The sequence below is a fragment of the Oryctolagus cuniculus genome, chromosome 8 (assembly GCF_051225735.1).
Source record: "Oryctolagus cuniculus isolate XC-2025 breed Fujian yellow rabbit chromosome 8, ASM5122573v1, whole genome shotgun sequence".
Lineage (NCBI taxonomy): Eukaryota > Metazoa > Chordata > Mammalia > Lagomorpha > Leporidae > Oryctolagus > Oryctolagus cuniculus.
This window is the reverse complement of record NC_142874.1, coordinates 42,833,609-42,845,664: the sequence shown is the minus strand read 5'-3', so window position 1 is coordinate 42,845,664 and position 12,056 is coordinate 42,833,609. Positions and strand designations below refer to the sequence as shown.

Genomic DNA, 12,056 nt, shown 5'->3' with positions numbered 1-12,056 from the left:
GCAGATCTGGCCACTGCAGCTATTAGGGGAGTGAACCAGTGGATGGAAGACTTTCTCTCTCTCTCTCTCTAACTCTTGCAAATAAATAAATAAATCTTAAAAAAAAAAAAAGTAGCAAACAGAAACAATCAGGTAGCAAGGCACTAAAGCAGAGTTTAGTAAATCACTAGATGGCAGCTATATCCTGAACATAAGGAGATTCCATGAGGCTATGTGTTGTTCTATGTCTTCCCCATTCCTTATCTGCGGTGTTCTTCCAATGAGCTTCCACTTACCAACATGACCCAAGAAAGGCACAAACCTAAGTTTCTTACCATATACTTTCTAATTTATCACTAAGATTCTTACCTTCCTGTTTTGTTTTTTACTTATTACCTAGACTAATGTTCTCATTCCTTCATCCCATTTCCACCTCAAAGCCTTATCTCATCTCTTCTCTGGAATACCCTCCTTTGGTACACCCAACTCACTTATTTCTGTTCACTGATAAGAAAAGGAGGCAGGACGGAGCTGTGGTGTAGCGGGTGGGGCCGCTGCCTGCAGTGCCAGCATCCCATATGGGCACTGGTTCGAGTCCCGGCTGCTCCTCTTCCGATCCAGCTCTCTGCTATGGTCTGGGAAAGCAGTAGAAGATGGCCCAAGTCTTCAGACCCCTGCACCCATGTGGGAGACCCGGGAGAAGCTCCTGGCTCCTGGATTCAGATCAGCATGGCTCTGGCCTTTGCAGCCAATTGGGGAGTAAACTATCAGATGGAATCTCTCTCTCTCAAATAAATAAATAAATAAATCTTTAAAAAACATTAACAGGGAACGGGTGAATTGTATGTTCTGTGACTCGTATCTCATTAAAGCTATTTTTTTTAATGAATAAGGATATCTCTTGCTTTAAAAAATAATGACTTGTCTGATATATTTAGGGCTCTCTAAAGGTTACTTAAACAATACTTGCAATTGTACAAAACATCTGAACCATTTCAAAAAATGGCTCAAATCAGCTACATACACTTTTTGACTAAATTGCTGAAATACAAATTGAAAGTTTAATCCAGAGTATGCACATGGTACCTGCTTATAAACTACTGGAGGCCAAAAAATTAGTAAGCATCCGCATTCATGAAACTAAAATGTCAAGCATTTGGTCACTGCCAACACAACTAATCAAACAAGAAATTGAATAGGGACATTTTCACACTCTACCTTTGGGAGTTTCATCAAAGCATCTATCTTAAAAATCAATTTCAATTTACAGAGTGTTTTACTTTTTAAATATCTGATTTTGATATGCTCCAATTTTCATTGTCATATGGCTTAAGGGATTTTAACTAAGGTGGGAGATTAACAAACAAAAGGTGCTGGAAATCCACTTGGCTATTTGTTTCCTAAAAATGGGGAAAAACTAAACATTTAGTTATTCATAATTCTTCTCTTCATAACAAATAGACGATGTCAAGAAATGACCCAGGGCTGGCGCTGTGGTGCAGTGGATTAAAGGCACCCCCCACACACACACACGCGCGCGCGCGCTGGCAGTGCTGGTATCCAATATGGGTACCAGTTCAAGTCCTCGCTGCTCCACTTCTGATCCAGCTCTCTGCTATGGCCTGGGAGAGCAGTAGAAGATGGGCCAAGTCTTCAGGCCCCTGCACCCACTTGGGAGACCCAGAAGAAGCTCCTGACTCTTAGCTTTGGATCAGCTCAGCTCTGGCTGTTACGGTCATTTGGGGAGTAAACCAAGCGGATGGAAGATCTCTTTCTTTCTCTCTGCCTCTACTTCTCTATGTAACTCTTTCAAATAAATAAAATAAATCTGTAAATAACAAGAAGCAAAAATAAATGACCCTTTTTTTCATTTATTTCATTAAGCTGTAAAGATACTAAAAAAATTGCAGGAACGTCACTGAAAGAGGATTTAGAATTAAAAAATGCTGACACTATTAGCTTTATAGATTTCAACAACAGACATTTTATTATTTCAGATGCTTCATTTCATTCTGAAGCCATCAAATTTGACTAGGTATGGTTTTGTTTACAACTAGAAACCAGCTGCCTGCAGATTTTTAAAAAGCATGTTCCACTGGCAAGAAGAGGAAGAGAAGAAGGAGTCATAATCACCAGAGATCAGATTAATTTTACTCTACAACCAGTGATTGAGAGGAAATGTTCATTGTCTGAAGAACAGGAACGATTGAAATCTTTAATGGAAATTATAATTGCCTTTCAGGATAATTATCTTCAACTCAAATTCTCTCCAGTGTTTACAACCACATTAAGCCTTCACTTCCTGTCTCCACATGGCTGGAATAAAGTGAGATCTAGTTCTGTGCCACTTTGTGTGCCACTCTCACTGTCTCAAACAAGAATTAACTCTGAACACCCAGAGTGAAAGGAATAGGAAAAGATGAAAGCCTACAGCTCCAGAATGATAAAGACAGTTTGCTTTTAGTGCCAGGTGTTTGATGTAGCAATTAAGATGCCAATTAAGATGCTCACACCCTATAATTAAGTACCTGGGTTCAATTCCCAGTTCTGGCTACCGACTCCAGCTTCGTGCTAATGCAAACCCTAGGAGGCAGCAGTGATGGGTCAAATTAATTGAGTTCCTAGCTCCCAGCGTTAGCCTTGGCCCAGTCACAGCCACTGCAGATATCTGAGGAGTGAACTAGCAGATGGGCTATGGCTTGCTCACTCTTTTAATAAGTAAAATTTGAAGAAAAAAGAGACATTCTGCTTTTAGTGGAAATTAACGATAAAAAGTTAAATCTACATATAAGTGGGTAGTAGAAGCAAGATTAGATTTGGAGATGAGCTGATGGACTGCTCGAGGGTGAAATAAGTGGGTATGACAACCAAGATATGAAGATGGGAAAAATAAGGGGAAAAGAGAAGTCAAGAATGACTCGTAGGTTATTTGCCTGAGAAGTGTCACACCATTAATTGAGATGTGAAAGACTGTGGAAGAGAACAGGTTTGACAGGCTATCAGGTCAAGTGAATAATGAATGCTGTCCTCCTAACGATATCCATGTAACTAATATTCAGAACCAATGAACAGGGGCCAGCACTGTGGCAAAGTAGGTTAAGTCTCTGCCTGCAGTGCCGGCACCCCATATGTGCACCAATATGTGTCCTGGCTGCTCCACTTCCAATCCAGCTCTTTGCTAATGGCCTGGGAAATCAGGGAAAATGGCCCAAGTGGTTGGGCCCCTGCACCCATGTGGGAGACCAGAAAAAGCTCCTGGCTCCTGGCTTTGGATCAGTGCAGCTCTGGTCACTGCAGCCACTTGGGGAGTGAACAAGCAGATGGAAGATTTCTCTCTCTCTCTCTCCCTCTCTCTCTGACTCTGCCTCTCACATAAAAACCTTTAAAAAAAAAAAAAGAACCTATGAATATGATACCACATACAGAGTAAAGGAGACTCTGCATATAGGATTAAGTATCTGTAAGTGGGAAAATTATCCTGGAATATATGGTGCACCCAGTATAATCAGGCTTCCTACAAGAGTGCGGCAGGAGCATCAGAGTCAGAGATGCTCATAAGAGTACGCAGAAGTAATGATGGAAGCAGAACAAAAGAGCAAAGAGACTACGCTGCAAGCTTTGAACAAGGAGCCAGAAGCCAAGGAATACAGTATGCTTCTAGAAGCTACGGAGGCAAAAACACAGCTTCTCCCCAAAGCCTACAGATGTAATGTAGCCCTGCCAACACCTTGATTTCAGAAACACAAGACAGTAAATTCATGTTGCTTTTAATCCACTGAATTTGTTGTTAATCTGTTATGACATCAATAGGAAATACAGACATGTTCGATTTGAGAGACCCTGGATTAGATACCCAAATAGAGATGCTAAGCAGGCAGTCTGAAGCTCAGAAGATAAGGCAGCATTATCAAATCCAGAGAATCTCTATGAGGGGCAGGTGTGCAGCACAGCCGTTAAAAATGTCACTTGGGATGTCCACATCCATATTGGAGTCCCTAGATTCAAGTCTCACTCCACTTCCACTTCCAGTTTCCTGCTGATGCACACCCTGGGAGAAGCAGATGATGGCTCAAGTAGTTGGGTCTCTGGTAACCACATGGGGAATCCAAATTCGAGGCTCCTGGCTTTGGCCTAGCCTAGCCTTGGCTGTTGCAGGCACTCAGGGAGTCAACAAGCAGATAGAAGATTTCTCTTTTTCTCTGTCTTGCTTTCAAACAAATAAATTTTAAAAATTAAAAAAAAAAATGTATGAGGGGACAGCACTGTGGCATAGTGGGTAGAGCCACAGCCTGCAGTGCCGGCATCCCACATGGGCACCAGTTTGAGTCCCAGGTGCTCCACTTCCAATCCAGCTCTCTGCTTATGGCCTGGGAAAGCAGTGGAAGATGGCCCAAGTGCTAGGGCCCCTGTACCCACATGGGGGATCAGCCCAGCTCTAGCTGTTGAGGCACCAGGGGAATGAATCGGTGGATGAAAGATATTCTCTCTCTCTCTCTCTCTCTCTCCCTCCCTCCCTCCCTCCCTCCCCCCTCCCTCCTCCCCTTCCTCCCTCTCTCCCTCTTTGTAACTCTGCCTTTCAAATAAATAAATAAATATTAAAAAAGGAAAGAAAATGTCTGAATTATGGACCCTCTTCTCTGCATCACCCAAAAACTATACCCTAAAAAAGTATTCACCCACATTCACATTTGTTCACATAAGATGTGCAAGATCCCTGTAATTCATGGAACCCCAAAAATTTAACACAAGCAGTCACAAAGCAGCCTGTTTTAACCCTTACAATAAAACTGCTAACTCCTTAAGGAAATCAAGTAACTTTTTATATTTAAAAAGAGAGAACTAAATATTTGAAAATAAGCCTTTTCCCTAAATCTGCTTATTAAAAAAGTCAAACTATTGAATTAAAAATGAATCTTATTGAAAAATGGAATGGGAGAGGGAGTAGGAGGTGGGAAGGGAGTGAGGGTGCGAGGGCAGGAATGGGGGGAATAAACACTATATTCCTAAAAGCTGTACATATGATTTTGTATTCATTAAATAAAAATCTTTTAAAAAAAAAGTCAAACTATTACAGAAATACCTAACACAGAAACTTCATATCCCCCATAAAACTGCAGTTTTCCTTATTATCCCCGTATTTCTTATGCTTAGGGATTCTCAATGTGCTGCCTCATTTTTAAATGTTTAAAACTGTGCTTTTAAATTATTAAGCTTGTTTTTAAAAATTAGCTTATGACACCAAAAAGCTGTATTTTCAACAAGCTGTAAAGCTTCAGAATTCAGAGTTAATTTTATTAAAACCTTTTTTTTTTTTTTTTTTTTTTTTTTTTTTTTTTTTTTGACAGGCAGAGTGGACAGTGAGAGAGAGAGAGAGAGAAAGGTCTTCCTTTTGCCGTTGGTTCACCCTCCAATGGCCACCGCGGCCGGCACAGCGCGCTGATTCGAAGCCAGGAGCCAGATGCTTTTCCTGGTCTCCCATGCGGGTGCAGGGCCCAAGGACCTGGGCCATCCTCCACTGCACTCTCCAGCCATAGTAGAGAGCTGGCCTGGAAGAGGGGCAACGGGGACAGAATCCAGCACCCCAACCAGGACTAGAACCCAGTGTGCTGGCGCCACAAGGCGGAGGATTAGCCTATTGAGCCATGGCACCGGCAAAACTTCTAAATTATTAGGCTAGTTAAAAAGGACAGCTGTTGGCTGATAAAAGAGCTTTTGGGTCAGTGACTTCTAAATAATTTTGGACCTTAAAAAGTTAAAATCACTGGAGCACCTTCAAAGGCGAGTATTTGAACTTCAGGGGCAATCTCCTAACCCTCTGTGAGTTCAATGAAGCTATTTTTATTTCTGAAACAGAGGGTTAGCTAATATGAGCGGCCTCTTGGAGACAGTACCACAAAAAAAAAAGACAAAAAAAAAAATACACTTGTGTTTCACATTCCTTTTGGTTAGAGACTACTGCTAGTGTCCTACCAGGAAAAAATATATTAACTCATCTGAAGAAGCCCCAGAAACAACCAGTTTCAAATGGGCACATTTTAAATTTCTAAAAATGTGCTACAGACAAAGGAAAAGAAAATTCCTACCAATCTAGCTTTCTATAGAGCCCACTGGCTACCACCTAGCTGAGCCAAGTTCTAAGAAGGAATAATCAGGGGCTGATGGCATTGTGGCACAGCCAGTGACACTGCCACTTGTGGTAGTGGCATACCCTATCGAGTGCAGGTTCAAGTCCCAGCTCCCTGCTTCTGATATAGCTCCCTGCTAATGTGCCTGAGAAAGAACATGGCCCAAGTGCTTGGGACCCTGCCACCTATGTAGGAGACCTGAACGGAGTTCTAGGATCTTGACTTCAACCTGGCTGAACCCTGGCTGTTGAGTCATTTGGGGAGTGATTCAGCAGATGGAACATTCTCCTCTCTTTCTGCCTCTCTTGCCCTCTCTCTATAACTCTGCCTTTCAAATAAATAAATCTTTTAAATAAATTTTTCAATAATAAAAATAGACAAAATTAAATAGACAAAATAATCATTGATCTTTAGGTCAGAAGGCGCCTGCTTTAGACCATACTCAGTACTATATATAATTAGCTTTGCATGGTATTTTTTAACAAGTACTTGAGTCTCTGCAAGTGAAAAACATTTACCAAATGTTGAGTAATTAAAATTTGCTCTGGAAAAAAAATCTGGAATTTTTTTTAAAATTTATTTATTTGAAAGGCAGAGTTGGGGGGAGATGGGGGTGGGGGGGAGAGGAAACAAAGAAAGATTTTTCATCTATTGTTTCACTCCCCAAATGGTCACAATGGCCACAGCTGGGCCAGGCCAAAGCCAGGAGCCTGGAACTCCATCCAGGTCTCCCACATACGTGCAGAGGGCCAAGTACTTGGGCCACCTTCTGCTGCTTTCCCAGATGCATCAGCAGGAAGCCAGATCAGAAGTGACACCCAAATGGGATACCAGTGCTGCATGCATGCTGTGGCTTAACTCACTACACCACACCACCAGCCCCTGGATGATTATATTTTTATAGCCATGAAAATAAACTGAGCCTAACAGGACGGAACTAAGAATAACCAGAGTGAAAAAAATAAAACAAACAAAAAACCACAAAGGGAATAAAAGAAGGAAGGTTGGAGGCCAGCACTGTGGCACAGTGGGTTAAGCTGCTGCTAGCAACACCTGAATCCTGTATTAGAAAGCTGGTTCAAGTCCTAGCTACTCTGCTTCCAATACAGCTCCCTGGTAATGTACCTCAGAAAGGAGTGGATGATGGTTTAAGTGCTTGGACTCTGCCACCCATGCAGGAAACCAGGATGAAGTTCCTGGTTCCTGGCTTCAGCATGGCCCAGCCCCAGCCATTGTGGACATTAGGAGAATGAACCATTGGATAAAGGTATCTTTCTCGCGCGCGCTCTCGCTCTTTATCTCCTTCTCTCAAAATAGGTCACTCTTTCGGATAAATAAATAAATCTTAAAAAAAAAAAAGAAACAAAACAGATGCATGGTCATGTTAAGAAATCAGAGCTTTGGGGTGGGTGCTGTGGCATAGCAGGTTAAGCTACTACCTGCAATGCCAACATCCCATATGGGCACCAGTTTGAGTCCTGGCTGCTCTACTTCTGACCCAGCTCCCTGCTATTCCAACTGGAAAAGCAGTGTAAGATGGCCCCAAGTCCTTGGGCCCCTGCACCCACTTCAGAGGACCTGGAAAAAGGAAGCTCCTGGCTTCTGGCTCTGCCATGGCCCAGCCCTAGCTGCTGCAGCCATTTGGGGAGTGAACCAGAAGATGGAAGATCTCTCTCTCTCTCTCTAACTGTGCCTTTCAAATAAATAATAAAATAAATCTTAAAGAAATCAGAGCTTTAAGGGAAGGATTTCAGCTGCTAGCTGAAATACTTTAATGCAAAGGAATAACATGATGAGTTTATATTTTAGGAAAATCACTTTGGTGGTTGTAGAGGCGATAGAGAGAAGCAAATCAGGAAATATAACGGTGTCACAAGGTTGCTATAAATGGCAAGAGATGCCTGGACCAGGATAGTAGCAATGAAAATGGAGAGAAGAGCCACAGAGGAGACAGAGTCAACAGAAATTGTCAACTGTCTATATAGGCAATCATGGTGATACAGGGAGTTAAGTAACCCCAGGTTTCTGGCTTGGACTACTTGAATGATATCACTGAATGAGATAAGAAACCCTAGAGGAGAAACAGTTTAGAGGAGAGAATTGCAGTTAAATACACTAAAATTCTACAAAAAAGAAATCCAAAGACATTATATTCATACACTGAGCACTAAATATGTAATTTGGAAGAATTACAATACAAGCATATACTGAGAGTTCACTGAAACAATCTCTGTAAAAGGATTATCCATCAGCTCAAGGTGCCAGGAAGCTCGCAGGGTTCTCTACAGAAGAAGGATACTTCCCTGTGCTGTTAACATCAGGTTAACCAAAGAAATGTAAGTAGAAGTGATACAAGGCACTCCGGAGCGGAAGTTTCAAATGCTGGCCCAGAACTTGTCAACTGTTTTTATGGACTATGACTGCTCCTTCAGCCAGGATCCCAGGATATCAGTACAGGTGAGGCTGAACTATAATTCACGAGTTCAACGCAACTGTTTTAAAATAATGACTTCTACAGTTGTTTGAAACCACAGCATTAACAACAAAATATGGCAGGTACATGTGTCTAACAAATATTATGTATGATTTATTAGTGTTCACCATCTTCAAATTGCTTTTGTTGGTGATTTGCTTAGAAGCAACCTGATTGGGAAAAAACAAACAAACAAACAAACAAACAACAGTGGACCCAAGCATCCCAAAACTAGAACAAATAATTTGGACCCTGAAAGGAAACCTGATACACTGGAGTCAGCAACTTTTTTTTCCCTTGTAAAAGCTAGACAGTAAATACTTTAGTCTTGCAGGCAATACAGACTCTGTTTTAACTACTTAACAGATGCAGGACAATTTGGTCCTCAAATGTAGGGCAAAAGCAGCAACTGACAATACATACATGAATGAGCATGGCTATGTTCCAATAAAACTTTATTTACAAAAACAGTGAGGGGCTGGCACCATGGCTTGCTGGACACCAGTTTGAGTCGCAGCTACTCTACTTCCAATCCAGCTCTCTTCTAATTCACCCAGGAAAGCAGTAGAAGATGGCTCAAGTGCTTGGATCCCTGCACCCAAGTGGGAGAACCGGCAGAAGCTCCAGGCTCCAGGGTTTGGTCTGGCACAGACTGTTGTGGCCATTTGGGAGGTGAACTAGAGGATGGAAGATCTCTCCCTCCCTCTATCGCTCCTTCTCTAACTCTACCTTTTTTTTTTTTTTTTTTTTTTTTTTTTGCACAGGTAGAGTTACAGACAGTGAGAGAGAGAGAGAGAGAGAGAGAGAGAGAGAGAGAAAGGTCTTCCTTCCATTGGTTCACTCCCCAAATGGCTACTACAGCCAGCGCTGCACCGATCCAAAGCCAGGAGCCAGGTGCTTCTTCCTGGTCTCCCATGTGGGTGCAGAGGTCCAAGCACTTGGGCCATCCTCCACTACCCTCCTGGGTCTCAGCAGAGAGCCGGACTGGAAGAGAAGCAACCGGGACTAGAACCTGGTGCCCATATGGGATGCCAGTGCCACAGGCGGAGGATTAACCTAGTGAGCCATGGTGCTGGCCCAACTCTGCCTTTCAAATAAATAGATCAATCTTTTTTAAAAAATAGGAAAAAAAAAAAAAAAAGAAGAAGAAGAAGACGACGACGACGACAGCTTGGGCCCTGAGTCTAAACGCTTCACACTGTTGATACAGAATCTGAAGAGACTGAGGAGGGCATAAGGCCTGGTGATTAATTCACTGCTCATCTATACTCAATCTACATCCCATATCAGAGTGCCTGGGTTCAATTCCCAGCTCTAGCTCTAGATTCCATTCCTGCCATTGCAGACCCTGGAAGGGAGCAATAATGGCTCAGGTAGTTGAGTCTCTGCCATTCACATGGGAGACAAGGATTGTTCCTGATTGAGTTCCTGATTCCAGGTTTCAGCCTGGCTCAGTCCCAGCCTTTGCAGGCATCTGGTGAGTGAACCAGCAGAAGGGAAATCTGTTTGCCCTTCTCTCTCTCTCTCTCTCTAATTCTCTGATACTCTACCTCTTGAATAGTATGCATATAAAATTGAATAATATATATATTTTCTGAGAGAGAAAATCAAGATAATATAGCTGACTAGTGAGAGGCTGAACATCAGAATATGAGTATTCTTGGGCTGGGAGGGAGGCAAGTGTTTAGCATAGTAGTGGTTAAGCCGCTTGGGATACCTGCATCCAGTATTAGAAATGCTTAGCCTAGAGTCCTGCCCTGCTCCTTGATCCTAGTTTTCTGCTAATAATGCATACTGGGAGGCAGCAGGTACTAAATCAAGTAATTGGATTCCTGCCACTCACACACATGGGAGAGACTTGGATTGAGTTCCCAGCTCTTGGCTTTGGCATGGCCCACCCTTGAGTGTTGCTTATGGACATTTGGGGAGTGAGCCAGAAGATGGGAGATCTCTTTCAGACTGTCTCTCTGCATTTCAAATAAAATAAGAATTTTTTAAAAATGCATGCATGTCTGTCTCCTGAATCTAAACCTCTAGAATAGGTTCACTGAGCCACCAAATGTAGATAAAATGCAGAGATAAATAAGGCAGAGAATGCAAAGGGTAGGTTTTGATTCTGTTAAACACTTTTCAACAGTTTGGTTAAAATGAGGATGTGCTTTTCAAGTAATTGTAGCTTTCATGAAAACAAGTGAATGTCATAAGATCAAATATGAAAACAGATAAATCAGTTTTATGAAAATTGATCTTCAAAAGAAACATCATTTCCTTGAATGATTTACCAATCATTTATTTATCAACAGCACAGTATTTGTTATAATCATTTTGTTTTGTTTTTTTATTTGACAGGTAGAGTTATAGACAATGAGAGAGACAAAGAGAAAGGTCTTCCTTCCATTGGTTCACTCTCCAAATGGCCGCTATGGCCGGCACTGCACCAATCCAAAGCCAGGAGCCAGGTGCTTCCTCTTGGTCTCCCATGTGGGTGCAGGGCCCAAGGACCTGGGCCATCCTCCACTGCCTTCCCGGGCCACAGCAGAGAACTGGACTGGAAGAGGAGCAACCAGGACTAGAACCGGTGCCCATGTGGGATGCCGGCACTACAGGTGGAGGATTAACCAAGTGAGCCACGGCGCTGGTCTCGATGCTATAATCATTAAAGTAACTCATCTAAGGAAAAGTTTAAAGACATACTATATTATAAGCAAAAAATACATTCGGCTGCCAGGCAATTATTTCTTACTGAATTTTAATTTACTTTTCTTTCTTGTAATTTCTAAAGTAATAATTATTGCAAGAAGCTCAGACAACACAAAAGTATAAAGTGACACGCTCTAAATCCTCCTCAATTCCACTCCTCAGAGTATTAACCATACATTGCTTTTGAACATGACTGATTTATTTGTATTGGATAATACAACAAAGCTCCTGAGCCACTGACAACAAAGAGGATTTAGAGTCCCTCAGGTTAGATAGCCCTTGGAAATCATGTCTTAAAAATGCAACAAAGTGGGAGCAAGTGTTTTAGCCTAGGGGTTAAGATGCCTGCATCCCAAATTGCAGTGTCTGGGTTCCATCCTTGGCTCCAGCTCCTGATTCCAGCATTCCACCAAAGCAGACACCGAGAGGCAGTGGTGACTGCTCAATTAATTAGGTTTCACATGAAAGACCTAGATTGCACACCCAGCTCCTGCCTCCAGCCCTAGCTGCTGTGGGCATTTGGGGAATGATAATTGGCAGAAAGGAGCCTCTCTCTGCCTCTCAAATTAAAATGTAAAATAAGCAACAAAGTGTTTCAGGAGTTGAGAAAACGAAGCTGCTGTCCATGCAAGGTTTGAATAAGGGGTCTTGAGCACAGTTCTGTGACCAGCCAAGTGAGGTTCTTCTTTATAGAAGAAATAAGTTGATAATGTCACTGTAAGATGCAGGAGAAATGTTCAAAAATGGGTATAGCCTACCTTGTCTTCTGGTATTTTCTA

General features: G+C 42.2%; 1 protein-coding gene across 9 annotated transcripts in view; it reads right to left on the bottom strand.

The window, feature by feature from the left end:
- The window catches only part of SH3D19 (SH3 domain containing 19), a 202,364-nt gene that overhangs the window by 167,623 nt on the left and 22,685 nt on the right, over positions 1 to 12,056 (bottom strand). The gene's annotated exons all lie outside the window — the stretch shown is intronic.